The following is a 19,165-nucleotide window of genomic DNA, read 5'->3' on the forward strand; positions in this document are numbered from 1 at the left end:
ACAGTGGGGGAAGAGTTTTCAGGAACTACTATAAAGGACACATGGACAAAAAACCAAGACGGAGGGTGGAAGCAAGGGAGGGAGGTGTGTTTGGCTGGGGTGGTGGGTAGTGGTGGAGGGAAAATGCAGACAACTGTAATTGAACAACAATAAAGTAATTTTAAAAAGATAGCCTATTTTCATGCTACTTTGTGTAATAGATACAGTATATACTTTTTCAACTAGGTGTGTTCTATAGCAGTAATCTCTACAGTACCAATGTCCAAAGAAAGGTAATGCAAGCCACAAATGTGATCTATATGTAGAGTCTGAAATTTTCCCACAGCCACACTAAAAAATTAAAAAGAAATAAGTAATTGTTAATTATTTTATTTAATTCAGTAGATCCAAAATATATTGTGTCAACATACATAAATATAAAAATGTTGCAAGAATTTATGTGGTTTATTTCACACTGTCTTCAAAATCCAGAGTGCAATCTATTCTCATAGCTTACCTCAATATGAACTCAGTGCCTCCAAGTGGCTCACGACTCTGGTGTTGGAAAGCGCAGCTTTGTGGCCAAAGTTTTCATAGTTCTCCACCTATTTAAGAACCAGGCCGTGTACTCAAAGGAATGTGTATGGCTAATACACTGGAGCAGATCAAGGGTTCTCAGCCTCAGCACTATTGACATTCTGGCCAGGGAATTCTTGGTTGTGGAGGCGTCTCCTCTACATAGCAGGATGCTTAACAACATTCCTGGTCTCTCCCAGTGTACGCAGTAGCACCTTTTCCCACTTGTGACAACCAGAAAATATATCCAGATATTGTCAAATGTCACCAAGGGAGCAAAATTGTCCCTTATTGAGAACCCCTGGACTAGGCATAGGATGCTTAGGTTTGAATTCTATTCTCCAGAAATTATTCTCCAACCTTGAGAGTCACTTCAACTTATTAAAATACATTTTTTTAAAGATGGGGGAAATATTATCTAGGTCGCCCAGGCCTCAAAGGATAAAAACAACCCTGCACACTGTAGGTGTTGTGGAAGAGGAAGTCCGCAGTCTATATTTTAGGTATATTTATCACTTGAATTTAACAACAGCCATTTCAGTACTGATGTATTTTCTCATAATATTTGACTTATTTAAAAATGTCTTATGACAAGTGGGTTATAGTTTGCAGAGGATGTTTTAGGTATTTTTGTTTTCCTGGCTTTCGGTGCTTGTAGGGGCACAAACGTGTAGTTGGGTCTTTTCAGTGGATAGGCGAACGTTCGAACAGTTAGGAGTTGCTCTGTGGCCTTCTTAGCTCTCATAGGGTGTAAATTGCACACAAACTTGCAAAGATATCCTATAAATTACTGTGATTGACATAACAGTTATTGAATACCTGTTCTTGCCAGGAACTGTGCCAGGCCCTCAGAGTAGAAAACAGAATGAGCCAGGGGCCTATTCCTTAGACTGCTTGTAAGAGGAGCAGGAGAAAAGGCATCACCATAATAATGAAGAGTATTTAGATGGAAGTGGTGTTTGGGAAAGGGTCAAGGGAAGGTAAAGAAAAAGCTTAGTTTGCAAAACAAACAGTGGTTTGGGGGAAGGTCTGGAAGAGTCTGAGAACTGTACAGAATGAACAGGTGCATGGAGTGGCTTGGCATTGACAGAAATGGCACATAACGTGGAGGAAAGAAATAGAAAAGGACAAGAGGGAGCATAGCCTCCCTGGGAAAAGTGGGTCCTCTTCTGCAAAGGACAATTCTGGGGAGGAGTCAAACTGTGAGGTATCAGTAGCCTGCGTGTACACATCTGGGAATGGGCCCTCCAAGGGTTAGGGAGCCTGGAAGCAGTGCCACAGCAGCCACTACAGGCTCCAGTGTTGCTTAATGTTTCCCCTCCCCACCCCAAGGATTTATTTATTTATTTATTTACAGAGAAAGGACAAGGGAGGGAGAAAGAGAGGGAGAGAAACATCAATGTGTGGTTGCCTCTCGCACGCCACCTACTGGGGACCTGACCTATAATCCAGGCTTATGCCCTCAATGGGAATTGAACTAGCCACCCTGCGCTTTGTGAGACAGTGTCCAACCAACTGAGACACACCAGTCAGGGGTATACATCTGCACTTTATACGTAGAAAAGACTAAGTTTTCTTTTTCTTCCCCAAGAATCAACTTTCATGCCCTTTTTGAGAATGCGTACACTCAACTCCTTACTCATGAATTGTTTTGTTCTTCTCTTTGGTTCTGTTGACTCATAAAGGCCTTAATAATCACTTTGTGTTTCTCGGGGCTGCCCTGAAAATAACCCCTTCCTGAACTCTTGATGGAGGATACTGGGTTTAGAATTTCTGAGAAGTGCAGTGGTTATGATTCTGCTTTTCCAACCAGGTTTTCGAGGTAGGGGTTGGGGTGGAGTTTTTTTGAGGCCATGTAGAAAGACCTGTTTGCTGAGTTTGACATACAGGGAAGTAAGTGCTGCTAGCAAAGTTGCCTGCCCTGAAAAGGACCATGTGTACCCGTGGTACAGGAGCCCTGGGTGTGGTACCATGATAGTCTAGAGACCAACCCCTTACTGTTTTTTTGCCCAGTGCTCTTGGCTTCATCTGGATTATTCGAATCAGGCCTGGATAAAAACAAAGTAGACTGTTGTTTTCTCTTTCGCTATTTTTCTTTATGCATGGGCCTTGCTCAGGAACTTGTAGGAGGTGAATAAGAGCAGATAGCAGGTAGGATTTAGTGCAGAGCTATTAAACAATGGCCACCATAGACTCTTCTTAAAACCGTGATTGTATTTCTTCTTTTCCAAAGAATGGCAACCTGGTTATAAACCATAGTGCCAGAAGTGTTATGGGACTGGCGTTCAAAAACCTTATGGTTTAATTATAGATAGTGAATTTCCTATTAAGAAATGTGGGGAACCCTTAAATTTGTCCTGTATCATCTGTATGAGAAGTTCTGTCAGGGATTCCAATAACTTTACACGTTAGTTAGGATTTTGGTTGCTAGTGATCTAAGTTGACTGTAACCTAGGTAAAAGATACTTTATAAAAGTGTGTAGGGATATCTGTGGATCCCAAGAACAGAGATCCAGCCAGATCTCAGGAAAACAATGGAATCTGAAATTAGAATTATACTTGTATTGGGTTGGCCAAAAAGTCTGTTTAGCTTTTTCTGCAAAATAAAAGACACATTTTTCATTTTTACCAATAACTTTATTGATTTGGATATTTTGAGTATGTTGGTTATCTCTCATGTGGTATAACCTTGATTGTTCTCAATGAATGTCTTCATTTGATCGCTGTCAACTTCATCTCATCTACCCAACTGTGGAGCATCGTCCAGCGAGAAGTCCCCAGCACAAAACTTCACAAACCCCTTTTGACATGTTCGATCAGTCACGGCGCCTTCTCCATACATGGCACAAATCTTTTTTTCGTTTTGGTTACATTTTTACTTCTCTTGAAATAATAAAGCATAATATGCCAAACATGTTGCCTATTTTCTTCCATCTTCAGTATTAAAATGGCTATACAATAATTCACCAGTTTTGATAAGTTTTTTTAAAAGGCATGCTGCTGTGACAACTGTCACAATACAATCTAACAAAATTGTTTTGAATGAACTTCAAAACTTGAAGACAACTAAGCGCTACTAGAGCCATCATATGGAAAAAACCAAATGAACTTTTTGGCCTATTGAATATTATCCTGATTCTCTTGTCCCTGTGCATCTATTTTATTCATTTTTCCCTGTTCACCATTCTCAGATTCTTGGTTCCTATGGCGCCCAAAATGTAGTCTACTCTCAGAGTTTTAGCAAATGGGCCCTGCTCCCCACAGAACCTGCTAGTAGCCCTTCAGCCTTATAGTCTCAATTCCTAGATGCAAGAATGTGATTGACCCTGCTTACGTTGGGTGAATTATCCAAGATGGTAGGTTCCGGACAAAATAACAATGAATTGTTGGCTTCAGAAGGTGTCTGACACAGACAGTGATCACTGATTTTCCCACCCAGGACAAACCACCGAATTTCAGGAAATGTTGGGCATTTTGAATAATGGAAACTTTAGTGTTTAAACAATGTGTTTTCCTTAGTTTAAGTCTGCAGCTGGTAGGCCTAGTTGGTTGATACATAACCAGAGAATAACTTGATTTGAGTTTAATTTTTGGTTGTAGACTTTATTCTTAATTCTTAAACCAGAATTATTAGAAACATCTATGGATCCAAAAGGGAGCGAGTAAGAATGCAGAAGGATTAGGAACAGAGTAGAATGATAGTTACTAGTCGCTGGGGGTGTGTGTGGAAGAAATGGGAAGATGTTGGTCAAAGAGTATAAACTTCCAGTTACAAGATGAGTTATAGGTTCTGGTGATGTAACGTATAGCAAGGGGATCGTAGTTAATAGTACTGTATTGTATACTTGAAGACTTCCAAGTGAGTAGGTCCTTAATGGTCTCATCACAAAAAAGAAATGGTAACTATGTGATGTGATGTGATGGAGGTGTTAGCCAACATTATGGAGGTAATCACTTTGCAATATGTAAGTATCAAATCAACACACTGCACACCTTAAACTTACATAATGTTACGTGCCAATTAAATCTCAGTTAACTAGGAAGAAAAGAATGCAAAAGGATTAGCTGGATCACAACACTATTTCTGAAAGAACAAAAATTGAAATTGCATCTCTATGGATACTGAGCTTTGGTAGAACTGTCCTCTGGGAGAACTGTTCTCCCCTCCCATCTCGGGGGAGGGTCCCAACAAACATTTGCAGTATGTGTTCTGACAGCTGATTGATTCGGAATCTGGTTTTCTCTCCTGAAATTCAGAATTGGGATTGGGGGACCTTTGTTAGTTTTGGTGTCTACAATGTGCCAGAAGCTATAGGTTGAATGTACAGTGCTGAACAAGAGAGAGGTTGCCGCTCCTCTAAAGCCTGCATTTTGGCAAGCAGCTATGTTCAGCTAAGTGCAGATGAACAGTCACGTGGAATTATGATGATTGTTAATTCCTCCCCAAACCAGCTGTACACAGGCCCTTCTAGTTTTGTCAGATTGATTTGAAGTTGGTTTAAAGTGAATTTTTATTATTTATAAACCAAAAGAGGGTGTATGTATCCCTATATGTAAAATGTTTTTAATTATTTATTTGTATGCTGAAAAAGAGCCTCCTTTTTCAAAAGGGAGTACGTTTCTTGAGGGTATAGGCCTTGTTGGTTTTTAGTATTTTCCTGTCCCCAGGGCCTACTGGAAGATGTTATGGATACTCCACAGTGTAGTCATTGTCTTAGATGATTCTGCCCAATTGCGGGATATTCTGAGCATGTTTAAGGTAGACTAGGCCAAGCTATGACGTTCAGTAGGTCAGATGTATTAACTGCATTTTTGACTTACAATATTTTCAATGTATAATGGGTTTATCAGGACATAACCCTGTCGTAAGTCAAGGAGCATCTGTAAATAGTCTGTTTTATCCGTGGCATATAATTTAATACACATGGCTGATTTAATTCTTAAATTAGTGTATTTGAAGCATATAGATCAAAACGAGATTATTTTCCCTTATTTTCACTGTAACCTGTAATATTAGTTGTGCTGTTAAGATTTTGCTCTGGTTGACTCAGAACTGTTGAAAGATGCCTTGAGATTACCAGTTATTTGTAGGCCCAGCTTTTTGGCTAGAATTAAACATAAATTTAAAGTAGAATATAAGGTCACTGTGACAAGCTATGCTTTTATACATGACCTGATTTAACAGTAACCAAGCAGCCAACAATAAGAACTAGATTACATTCCTTCATAGCTATTTTAAAATACATATTTACAAAGGAGATAGAGATTTTAAAATCCTGAACATAACCTCAGATTGTTAGTTACTTTTGTTGCCTGTAACTCTAATTCTGTTAGCTTCCTGAATTTTTCCTCTGGGCAATTGCAACATCACCTGACCTGTCTGGACACCAAATAATGGTGGGAATATGTTCTTGCTTTTAATTAAACAAAGTGTGTGGAATCAATGATTGTGCTATAATTATCACCAGCAGTCCTTTTTTTTTTTATATATATCCACTCATGTCTAGATCTGGCTTTTCTAGGGAACTCTGGACAGGAAATGCTGCCTGAGAATGAACTGTGTAAATTGTGCATAGTGATTTTCCACCATCTCTTTGGACTTCTGTGGATATTATCGCTTGAGGCAGTGGAAACCATAAGAAAAATAAGGTTCTTTATAAGGCAGCATTGAATGTAGGAAGAGGTTAGAATTGTACGTTGTCAAAATGCAGAGGGGCAAAAAAGTATAGTCTGCGAGGAACACATTTATACGGATTGTAATCTTAGCTCTTTGTAGGTGACAGCTAAGCATTTCAAGATGCTCCCAGTATTTTAAATGTAGTCCATAAAATTTACGGGAATTATAAATACAGTTCATGAATTAGCAACTATAAGAACAAAATCTTACTTAAATTAATACTTACTGAGGGAGAATTATTTGAGCACCTTGTTGAGGGAAACAAGAACAAAGGAAATATAAAACAGTGGAAAGAATTAAACATTGAATGAAGTGATTTTGCAATGTGGCATTTTTAGTCAATACATTTTGAGCAGTGTTTATGTTTTGCTATATGTCTTCCTAACGTATTTAAGCTGTTAAATTCTGAGAGATAGACAGGTTTCATTTGAAAGTGAAAGAGGCACCTAAATTAAACAGTGACTAAATTTACTATTGGGTGCAGATGGAGTTTTAAGATTTTAAAAAGTAAAACTGAGCCTCAAGGCATCTAAAAGCAATTTGAAAAATGGCGTCTTTTACACTAATAAGATGTTCGTACTGCTCTCCCCCCAATATTCCCTGGAATAGACTTAAGGGAGATCCTGGCCATTGATTTTATTTTCACTTTAGCTGATAATGCGACCCCGTGAAGATCCAGCCATTCATTCTCTCAGGGTTCATTCATTGATCCTGTGCTCTACAAGAACTGCTGAGGAGCTTGGATCTGTATGGTCACCTCTTGCCCTCAAAGAGATCATAAATCATGCGCGCGCTATAAATAAATGGAAGCTGCAGGCCCTTCGAAGGGTTTTCAGGAGTCGGTAACAGAGCAAGGAGCTTCATGGAATGCCAGACGACACTTTGAGAACCATCAAAAGGACATCCACCAAGTGCTGCGCCTCTGTCCTTGCAAACCTTTATTATTATAGTTCTCTCGTTTCATTGGTGTAACCTGGGTAAAGCTAACCCACTTCCTATCCAGTCCAACTGAGTGTCTCTTTCAAATAAACACAAATCCAACAACCACTAAAAGTAGAAAAGTAACTTGAATCTTTGCTACAATAAAAGAATCAGATTGCACTTGAAAGAATTGGTTGCACTTCAAAGAATTATAGTGAAGACAAGTTCCATGGCTCAAAAATATCTTCAGTGATCTAAGCTGCTAAATTCTACTCATCACAGCATGCTAACTATCTTTGTATAGTTTGTCTCTTCCTTTCCACTGTCCTCTCTTCCCTCTCCTCTGTTTTCCTTTCCCTAGACAGCCTACTCAGGGTCTTGACCATTTCGCAGCACTGCCCCCCTCTCCCTTTCTGGATCTCTCTCCGCACCCCACCCCACCCCACCCCAGGATAGAGTTGCTCTGTCTGCCATATAGATCATCTTCAGATCATCTGAAAAGAAGATCATCATCTTCTTTGGGCTTACTTCAGTTCGCCTTTCTACCCACTACCCAGATCAGCACAAAGGCCAGACCCCGTACTCTCCAAGCATGCTGCTGGTTTTCCTGCAGAGGGAGGGAAGAGTGGGCAGCTCCCCAGCTCTGGGTCAACCTTTGTCATTTTGACTTGAAGTGTGGAGTTTGTCATGGAAACATAAGGGCCTTAGCTGCTCAAACCGAATCCTAGGGACCAAATGGAGAATATCCTCCCCCCTCCCCTGTTCTACTTCGCTCTTCTCTGGCACAATCACAAACTTTTCTCTCCTCCTCCAGTTACTTAGCATAGATCCCCAAGCAGACTGGTGGGTACCACGTGTAGTGGGTACTTTGGTGTTCTGTCTGGGCCCCTATTCAGGGACAGCCTACTGAAGTCCAGCTGCTGGAAATGATACCTGCTGAAGGCTCACTGTTGTACCCTTCACTGGAATTGTCCTTGGCCCAGAAAACTGACTCTCCCAAGGTTAGAGTTCCTCTAAGAGGGCAATCTATAGCCATTGATTGATTGGGGATAAAATGCCTGGCTTCTTTTCCTCTGAAGGGCCACCCTAACTCCAGAGCTGCTGGTCTGGTCATCTGAGGCCTCCAACACAACTGCATTTCAGGTCAACTCCTTCCTCTGCCTGATCCTTCCCCCTTCTCTTCCTCATAGCTTTATCTCAGAGGATTCTCTAAGAAATGTTCTGCTTGCAACTCCCTGGCTCAGAGTCCTTTTCCAGAGAACCCGATCTTAAGAGTACAACAAATGCTGCTATTTGGTGAGGATAGAGAACTTGGGAGACTCAAAATTGGCTAAGTTTGGGGCCAGTTACACAATAACTAACAGCTGTATCTTGCACGAACTGTGTACATTTCATATGGACACTGGGAATTTTTAGATGTCTGTAGAACCCAGACCTCTAAATCACACATGAAACGTGGAACTCCTTTATGATGTAGGCCTCAGTTTCTCACTCTTGGCAAACTCAGGGAATACATTGTTCATTTCTAGTTTCTCCACAAAACTGTTCCTCATGAAATGTGTTTTGAGTGCTTGAGTGTTTTCGTTCTCTTGGGGCCATAATGATGGGCTCTGTACAGTGTGATGGCTTCTGTTCTCAAATTTGCACTCTCTCCCACGCAATGGGATCTTTTGCTGTACTAGACTGCAGGCAGCCCAGGATGGCCGTGAATGCGGCCCAACACAAAATTGTAAATTTACTTAAAACATTATGAGATGTCTTGTGATTATGTGTCACTATGTATTTAATGTGTGGCCCAAGACAACTCTTCTTCTTCCATTGTGGCCTAGAGATGCGAAAAGGCTGGACTCCCCTGGGTAGAGTATATTTTCCCTCCTTATTGGTGTTGGGCTTGGCCACATGACTTGCATTAGAAAATGGAAGGTTGGTGGATGTGCTGCAAGTAGAAGTCTTACACGTGCTTGCACAAATACGATTGACCCTTCGTCTCCACTGTTGCACTGATTACAGCATATCTCACATAGTGCTCACCTTCTCAGCCTGGGCTTCATAGAACGAATCTGGACCCAACCTGAAGCCTAGAGCTGAACACAGCTGACCCAGCCTGAAACAGAACCACCTAAGATGCATGAGCAAGAAAATAATGCTTGTTTTCATGAGTTATAGAATTTGGGGGTTTGTTATGTGATATTATTGCAGCTTTGATTGACAATACATATACTTACTTTTAAACCCATGGTTTTACATTTTTGGCTTAATTCTCTTTTATTAAGTTTACCACATCTCTCTCATTTTTTTCTTTTCCTGCTTTGACAAGCAATCCTAAAAGTTGTGGATAGTGGGGCTTGCCAAATCAGCATCCCTTTTCTAGATTTGAGCAATACTCATAATGTGAGTTGTGATGCAAAGCAGATTCCCATCTCAATCTGCAGGAGCTAGAAGGGAAGGTAGTTCATCTCCCACCCACAGGCGGGCAGAGCAAGGGCACAGGACCTAGAGTCAGCCAGTCAGACTTTTCTGCCTGGGCTTAGACCCTTGAATGAGTGATGCTGAGAAAAGGAGCCTAGCGATGAGCGGCAGGGGGAGTGACCTCTCCCGTGCACAGGCATGTATCCAGGGCAGACACTTTTGTTACCTAGTCTCCCTTCATTTCTGAGCATTTTCCAAGCTTGACTCCCTAGAAAACATTAACATTTTCCAATATATGGCAATATATGCTTTTATTTTCGAGTCAGATTTCTGTTGCTTGCAGCCAAGAATCCTGGTAGATACCTGGACATATGTTTTGTTTGATAAACTTTAAAGCACTGTACTCATGTGAGGTATTGATTTTTTTATTGAGATATGTCAACATCTAAGAAATAAGCTAGAGATATTTATGAAGGATCTAAGATTAGACTTTTTTTAAATAATCAATTATATTTTAATGTTATAGCAAAATATGTACCTGTAGGGAATATTTATAATGTCCACATTTATGACATAAATATTGCCAGTTCTTTTTTGATCTTTAATCACCTCTTAAACTCACTACATTTACATTTTTGCCCTGCATCCCACCCTGCACCACCAGCACACACAGCACACTATGACCAGCAAAACCACATGCTTATTTTAGGTTCTTTGGAGTCTTTATCTTCCTTGTACTTTTTCTACTTCACTGGCCATTTGTTCTTGGTTTTGTTAAAATTATTTCCTTTTGCTGGTTGTCACTCAGATGCTGCAATTGCTTAGAGTTCTTCTGTTCTTAATATTCAAACTCTCTGCACATCTTATCCACCACTGCAGATTCTGCCAACATGTACAGTTGGTGGAAACTCTTAAACATACTGATAGCTCCAAGGGGTAAAGGACTTCTCCCTTCATATTCACCACACATATCTTTAGGGAATAACAGTGCCTGGCACATAGTAGATATTTAAAGAAATCTTTCTGTTAGTGTTCTGACTTTCTTTTAAAAAATACATCTTATTGATTATGCTATTACAGTTGTCCCAATTTTACCCCCTTTCCCCCTTCATCCTGATACCCCCATTCCCTCCAGCAATCCCCCCAATTAGTTCATGTTCATGGGTCATGCATATAAGTTCTTTGGCTTCTCCGTTTCTTGTACTGTTCTTAACAACCCCCTGTCTATTTTGTATGTACCATTTATGCTTCTTAATCCCTGCACATCTTCCACCATTCTCCCTCTTTCCCCTCCCAGCTCCTGATCCTCCACGTGATCTCCATATCTGTGATTCTCTTCCTGTTATGGTTGTTTGCTTAGTTTGTTTCTTTTAGATTCAGTTGTTGACAGTTGTAAAATAGTACAGCATAGGGAATACAGTCAATAATACCTTAATAACTGTGATGGTGCCGTGTGGATACTTGAAATAGCGAGTGACCACTCTGTAAAGTACATGATTGTCTACCCACTATATATGCTATATATTTGAAACTAATACAGACTAATATTTAATGTAAACTCTAATTAACAAATAGAAAATCTTTGTGGAGTTATTTTTTTCTTTGTATATCATGATGATATCAAATCTACCTTTAGCACAGTTTGCTTCTGAATTCCCACCCATTAACATCTAGACCATATCTCTACTTGGGTACCCCATAAGCCTTAAACTCAATATGTGTCAAAAAATTAAGTTGTGGTACTCATTCTGGGGTGAAAATGGTCTGTCCCTCTGTGTCCCTAGTATAATTAACAGTGCAGCCATCTGTTTTCCTAAGGTAGACATGTAAGTCACCTTAACATTTAATTTAAACATTAAAAAATTTAAATTATAGTTTATATTCAATATTAGCTTGTATTAGTTTCACATGTACAACATAATAGCTAGATAATCATATACTTTACAAAGTATTCTTCCTTATATTCCCAGTACCCACCTGGTACTGTACATAGTCATTACAATATTATTGACTATACTTCCTATGCTGTACTCTACATCCCCATGGCTATTTTGTAACTACCAATCTGTGCTTCTTAATTCCTTCAACTTTTTTACCCGGTTCTCCAACCCTCCTCCCCTCTGGTAGCCATCAATCTAAGAATCACCTTCTTTGCAGGATTTTACTCTTACATAATTCATTGCATTCTCTAGATTCCATTTCCCTTAGCTCTACTTTCTCTCCCCAGTAGCTAGCCTGCACCAGTTCTCTTTTGTGTGGGTCCCATAACCTCTCACCTAATGGGCCTCCATCAGGCTGACGCCACTTCACCTAAAGCCCCTGTCTCTTTCCTACAGCCCTCCCCAAATCCTGCTAGCTCCTGCTTGTGCTTTAGGACTTGTATCATCCAGCCACTGGGAATTGCTCTCTGGCACCCTTCTGTGGGGTTTGTGCCTTTCCGTAGTAGATGTTGTCAGTGCCCCTTAGTGTTTGCTATTCCTATGCACCTTGACCCATTGGCTTCCATCTACTAGCACATGCTCTCTGCCTCTCTGGACACTGCCGTCTGCCCGGCCTCTGCATGGTGCATACTGGAAGTGCCAGGCAGTCCACATCTGCCAGGATCAACCCTTTACCTTGACCAATGGACATTGATACATAAATGCACTACCTTCCTTGGCTTTGTGGGGACAAGTCTGAGGCATGTTCTACACTGTATCCCAGAGGTCCCAAGCAAGACGGAACCCAAATTGTTCACAAGGGTAATCTGCACTACTGGATACTTCCCCTCTCCTATCTCACTTCGCATTTCTCTACTAGTTCCCTGGGAACACCTCCAAAATAAACGACACGCACTCAAATGCTTTCCTACTATCCATAACCAGGTTCCACCCTGCCAGAAGACTTTGGGAGACAGTGCAGAACATCCCTCAGAGTTATCCCATTTAAGGCCTAGGAGACTGATGTATTTGCCCACCGACATCTTACTGGTCATTGGTAAGGGCTGCTTCCAGGGGCATTAACTTTCTGGTATTTCCAGTTTATCCTGCATGAGGAAGTATTGCTCCTTCACCCAGAAAAATACCCCTAGGCAGAGATTTACAGGTGTTCCCAGCAGGCAGCTTTCAACAGGCAGAGGTGAAGGTCAAGGGTGGGGCATCAATAACATTGACTCTACAAGTTTCAATTTTGTAAAAGATTTTGTTATATTACAGCAACACTGAGGCTTTTACTGATTGTTTCTGGGCACAGAGTCTTGAAATAGAATGTAATGTTTTTTTCATGTTAAACGTTGAGAGCCTGTGGTTATTTGACGATCTCATTAAGCTGGTGTGTTATCATCCACATATGCTCCAGGATTCTTCTGTAGTCAAAATTATAATTTTCCTTCTGGATATCATCCTCTTTTGGCTTCCCTTGGATTCTCAGGGATTCATGCACGGGCAGCACCTCGGCCTATGTTCTGGTCAAGTGGCTTCTGAGAGTGGTGTATGGTATTTTGGCTATCACCCAAAAAGCGTACAGAAAAAAAAGCTTCCCTAGAACACAGGACATTTTATCCCTGAGAGCATAGACTTACTAAAATTTGACACCTCTTTTCCACTTACTTTCCATATACTTTATTTTGTACAAGTGGAAACATTTGTTTTGAAACTGTATTTGATTGTTGAGCTGTTTCTTAAAGGAAAATATTTATTTGAATTATACACATGGCACTATAAACTGGGGTTCCTGGTAAGTTTTTGTCAACTTATATATAAAGCAGCTGAATTTATTGTCCTCCCCCAACCCCACCCAACCCTCTTCCAGAGTTCCCATACCTGTGAAGGGTACCAAGTCCATCAATGGTTGAAGCTAGACACTTTAATGCCAATTTCAACTATTCTCTCTCATGTTTCCACTCCATATCCAATCAGTTGTTAAGTGACGTGTCTTCTACTTCTTAAACATCTCTCTTGTCTCCCTCTGTCCATCCCCATTACTCTATATTGGATCACACATTGGCCTCTAACAGCCTCAACGTACTGGACTCTTTGCCTCCAACTTAACCCATCAACAATGTACTCTCTCCTTTTGTTATTCCAGTGGTTTGTCTGAAAATGAAGACCTGGCATCCACTTCTCTACTGAAATGCTTTGGTGCCTTTCCAATGCTCTTCAAATCAGTTCCACACTCCATGACCTTGTTTGTAAGACCCTCTGGGATCTGAATCCACCTCTCTAATTCTTCATCACTGGTCTATCACTAGCTATCCTCTTCTCATTTTTATCTCAAACAAAACAAATTCTTCAGCTCCTTGAATACGCTTCATGGCCTCTCACTTGTAAGTCTTTTTACACACTCTTTCCTCTCCCTGGAACATTATTGCTTAGTCTTGATTGCTTGCTTTTCTCAAGAGCCAACCAAGTTCAAGCCGTGACCTGATGTCAGTTTTTGATTAAAAATGTTGATTTTGGCTTTGCTTTTTATATTAACAGTGATAAACTCCATAATTCCTTACAGCTTACAGAATGATATTTGTTTCCCCCATGGGGATTCAAAGTATTTTCGATGTAATATATTTGACAAGGAAAAACCAGCAAATTTAATATCCTACCATTACCACCAAGAGTAAATGCGGTAGAACAGATGTTAATCAGCTATTGTACATTAATTGTCCATAAACTTCACTCCTATTCAAGTATTTCTTGGTGGTCACAGATAAGCTGCAGACTCAGTTAGCAAAGATTTTCTTACCTCTATGATATTTCTACAAGCTATCCACATTTTGGCTTTGAACTTCTCTTTTTCTCCTCATGTCTGGGTTGCCAGGTACTGACAAACTATTTTGTCTAATTATTACAGTACTTGGACCTTATGATGAATTCATAGAAAATCACTTTTGAAAATGGCCGTGTAAAAATACATTGACACAAATGTATATGATTGAAATTAATCAAAAACATTTCTGAGTAAACATTATGCTTAAAGCCCTGTGTTACGTTTGTGAAAAACACAGATAAGTTCATAATTTACATCAATGTTTACAGGCTGACCAACCACCCTCGTTTGCCTGGGGTATTGAAGTATGGGAGAAGTTCCGAGATGCAGAACTTTCAGTGGTAAAATTGAAAAGCCCCGGGCAAACTGGGATGGGTTGATCACCCTAGCTTCATATCGGAATATAGGTTCATAGCATGAGCTATTTTATGGAAAGTATCACACAATTAGTTTTAACAAAAAATGATTTATTAAATGCTTGGATCAGGTGGGCAGAGAAGAGACATCGAGACCCTCACAAACCAGGAAAAGAGCATGATCCAAGACAGTATGGTGTGAAACCTTAGAATGTAGATTGCCTGGCTTGAAGGTAAGTGTAGGTCAGGAGACCAGAAAATTAAGAGGCTGAATTTGAACAGCTTAAACATTCCAAGCATGGGGATGGGGGCTAGAACTTATATTCTAAGTGCTTAGGTGCTAATTTTGGATAATTTGAATAATTTTGGAGAAGTTTGATCAAAATTATAATATAATAGTGATGTTTTGGGAGTAGTCTAAGCTTTGTTTTGATCTTTTATTTGTAAGGGAATAGAAAAATTGGCAGGGAATTGTGTTCATCCGGAAGACAGCATCATCGCAGGCTTTGTTTTGTATTTTTTAAACAAAAGCAAGTATTCAGTAACTTCTTCTTGAACCATTGGCAGTAGGACAAGCTATATTGAAAACTGTCAGTCTGGCCCTGGCTGGTGTGGCTCAGCGGATTGAGCGGGGATCTGTGAACCAAAGGGTCACTGGTTTGATTCCTAGTAATGGAGCACATGCCTGGGTTGCAGGCCAGGTCTCCCCAGTGAGGGGTGCATGAGAAGCAACCACAGACTGGTGTTTTTTTCCCTCTCTCTGTCCCTTCCTTTGCCTCTCTAAAAATAAATAAATAAATAAATAAATCTTAAAAAAAAACACAAAACTATCAGTGTGCTTTGTAAAAATATACGTTTACATATCCAAAACTTAGATTATTTCTTGCAGAAAAGATTTTTTCCCCTACATTAGTTTTTAAAATAGTATTTTTAAATAGTCTTAAAATTCTATATATTATTTAATATATAACATAAACACTGACTGACTTCGCCGTCATTTCTCTGCTTCACTGAGACCTGCGTGAGCGATAGCAGTTAGAGTGATAAAACGTCGGGGGAATTAGAGTCCTGGTAATGGCAATACATGGTAACATTCGGAGACTAAGCATGGAAAATTCTAGAAGCTGAAGGGGAGTCTAGGTGACTAGCACATAGAGAGTAGGGCGGGCCTGTGAGAAATGAAGCTGCAGAGAGGGGGGATAGATCCCAAAGGCCACTGTGACACTAGTTAAGGATATCAGACTTCTTCCTCCTTATTTATCAGGGACTCCTAAGAGTTTTAAGCAGGGGAGGGGCAACTATATGCAATGGCCAGAGCCACTTTGTTGGCATGTGACCTATGCAGTTACATAGGACCAGTGTTTAGAGGGGCTCATGCTTGGTTTAATGCTCCGTTGTTGCCATCTTGGAATTCGTAATAATTTTTTAAACAAGGGGCCTATATTTTCATCCCTGGACCCTTCCAGTTACCTAGCTGGCCCTTGCCAGTGATCCAGGTGAATGGGCATAGTGAATTAATGGCTACTGAGAGCTGAGAGGGGCCATTTATTCTTCTCTCTGCCTTTTTTAAAATAAACTTTATTTTGTATAGCAGTTTTAGGTTTACAACAAAATTGAGGAGAGGGTACAGAGATTTCCCATATACCCCCTGCCTCCATACATGTGCGGCCTCTCCACTATCAAAATCCTGCACCAAAGTGGTACTTGTGTTATAATTGTTGAACTACATTGACATGTCACTGTTAGCGTTGTGCATGCTCTGGGTTTGGACAATTGCATAACGCTGTGTATCTACCATTACATTAGCGTGCAGAGTAGATTCACTGCCCTAAACCCCCTCCATGCTCTGCCTGTCTTTCCCTGACTCACCCAATCCCTTAACCCCTGGCAACCACTGATCTTTTTGTTGTCTCTACAGTTTTTCCTTTTCCAGAATGTCATATAGTTGGAATCATATAGTATGGTGAGTTTTCCATTGGCTTCTCACTGTTTTTTGCCCCTGTCCAGCTTTGGATAATTCCATAGGCCAGTCGATAAAAGCTAAGGGTCACAGTTTTACTCCTCCTGGAACGATCACGGGAACAGGAGGTTTTGCATGAGCAATCAACTTTAGAGTGTCAGCAGGCAAATAAACCTCCAGCGGCCATGATGTTCTTGAGCAATAATGTGAAGAAAGAATGGCCGGATGTGGGAATTGTTATTCCGATGTTTTATTCAGGCATTTTGTGTTTCCACATTACTTCAAGGTATCAACAGAATTGCCAGATCTCATAGAGTGATCAGTCATTTATTGCAAATCTTAAGGAAATACACTTCTGGAAATAAGCTTTTAGAAAACAACTAATATCATAAAATATGTGGTCTCTTGGGTCTTCCGGACTTTATCGTAATGTTTGCCGGGTTCATCCATGTTATAGCATGTATCGTTCCTTTTTATTGCTGAATAACATTTCATTGTATGGACAGGCCTTTTGTCTGTCTGTTTATCGGCTGGTGGACATTTGGATTGTTTCCACTGTTTCCAGTGTTCTGAATAGGCTTTTATGAGCATTCATGTACAAGTGTGTGACAGTGTGTTTTCAGTTCTCTTGGGAATGGAACTGCTCGGTCATCTGGCAACTCTATGTTTAAGTTTTTGAGGAGCTGCCTGACTGTTTAACAAACTGCCCACGCCATTTTGCAATCCATAAATACATTAGGTTTCCAGCAAATACTTGTTATTATCTATCTTTTCTATTATAGCCGCCCAAGAATAAAGTGCTATTTGATTGTGGTTTGTATTTGTATTCCCCTGATGACTACTGATATTGAGCATCTTTTCGTGGGCTTCTGTGAATTTTAACATAACTGAGATATTACTCTACATATGCCTTTGTGTTCTTCTTTCACTTATTAAGAAGACAAAAGCATCCTCTTGTGTCATAAAACCATTTGTAAACATATTAAATTATGGTGAACTGTTCTGATATATGCATGTTTTAGGTAATGACTCCTTAGTATTTGTTTTCAGATGTGTCCTCAGTCTCTTAAATCCAATTATTGTACTTTCTCTAAGTTATTTGTATTCATATTATTTACTAATTTTTAAAATAAGTCAATACTTGTTTTTTGAGTATTTATTATGCCAGGCATTGTGTTTGGTGCTAGAAATATATATCTCATATTCTTTTTCTTTTTTTTAGGTCTAATTTTTATTCTGAAGTGTAAAGCTCTTCTGAATGAAAGTACACTTGACATACAATATTGTGTTAGTTTCAGGTATAGAACATAGTGAGATTTCACATTTATGTACTTTGCAAAGCGATCACCGCCAGGAGTCCACTATCCACCTGTCACCATACTAAGTTATCAGGAGACTGTACGTCTTATTTTCTAAACCAAAAATCAGGGCCTGGTTTGACAACTATATATATATATATTATGAGGATGATAGAACAGAATTTTGGAAATTAAGATTGGTCAAAAATAATGTAGGTCATATGAAAAGGAGGTTGCATAAGAATTATACTATGGTAATTGACCTCTGGAAGACTCCATGTCTGTAGAGTTATAATCTAAACCTTTCTAAAATATGAATGGAGTTTTAAAAATATTAGTATGTTGCAGTATATTTAAAAAGTATCAGATCCTCACTCTGGGCCATGAAAACCTCAGAACAAAGAAATCCAGTAGAATTTGTATTTTATTCTGTCCTCACCCTGTCCTCTTATTTTCTCTTCTTCTCTCAACATCTCTTTCTCCAAATATAACATTGATTTTTAAAAGCATACCTAATTAATCTTGTCTTTTTTTTTCCTTCTCAAAATAGCTAATTACCTTTTTAGATTATAATAGGAAGGCGTGTTGTGAGTATGTCTCATCCCTGAGTTTCAGGCTGGCGTACTGGGTTCTCATAAGGTAGCGGTGAGTAAACAGTTCACACAGATTAAGGAGGACTTGGAGAGTGAGAGCAAAAGTCTCTGTAATGAGGTCAGTTTTCTTCCGCGAGTCTCTTAATGAGACATCACGACATGATGGGCTGGTCTGGATTTTGTCACTCTCCTATATCAGCCTTTCCCCTCCAAACCAGCCTATCAAGTTCCTCATTAGATAATTTTGTTCCTACTCAGCATTTCAGCAGATAGTAACCAAATACCTTCTTTCCTTCACTCAGAAAATCTCCCTGTTTTTATAGAAAATAAGAAGAGCTTGCTGAAATGCTTCTCAAAGGCAGGCTTTCCAAGTGACTATATTTTCTCAGGCTTTTTTTTTCTTTTCTTGCAGTAGAACATTTATTTATTTACTTATTTCACAAAGCACTCAAAGTTTAGGTTAGTGGGAAATAATTTTAATCAAAGAATTGTACATCTGCTTCCCACACATCTCGCTTTCTATTAGGAAATGATGTTGTGATCCATTGCACTCCAATATTACAAAATATTTTACAAGAAAATATTAAAAATAAACACAAAAGGCAAGATGGGGTGAAATAAACTGTTTCCCCCTCAAAATATCTACTCCAGTGCCC

The 19,165-nt window shown here is 39.7% G+C and overlaps 1 protein-coding gene across 2 annotated transcripts in view; it reads left to right on the forward strand.

Annotated features, from left to right (window-relative positions):
• ARHGAP6 (Rho GTPase activating protein 6) overlaps window positions 1–19,165 on the forward strand; it is a 441,720-nt gene that overhangs the window by 43,346 nt on the left and 379,209 nt on the right. The window lies entirely within an intron of this gene.

This window comes from Desmodus rotundus, chromosome X (genome assembly GCF_022682495.2).
Source record: "Desmodus rotundus isolate HL8 chromosome X, HLdesRot8A.1, whole genome shotgun sequence".
Classification (NCBI taxonomy): Eukaryota; Metazoa; Chordata; class Mammalia; order Chiroptera; family Phyllostomidae; genus Desmodus; species Desmodus rotundus.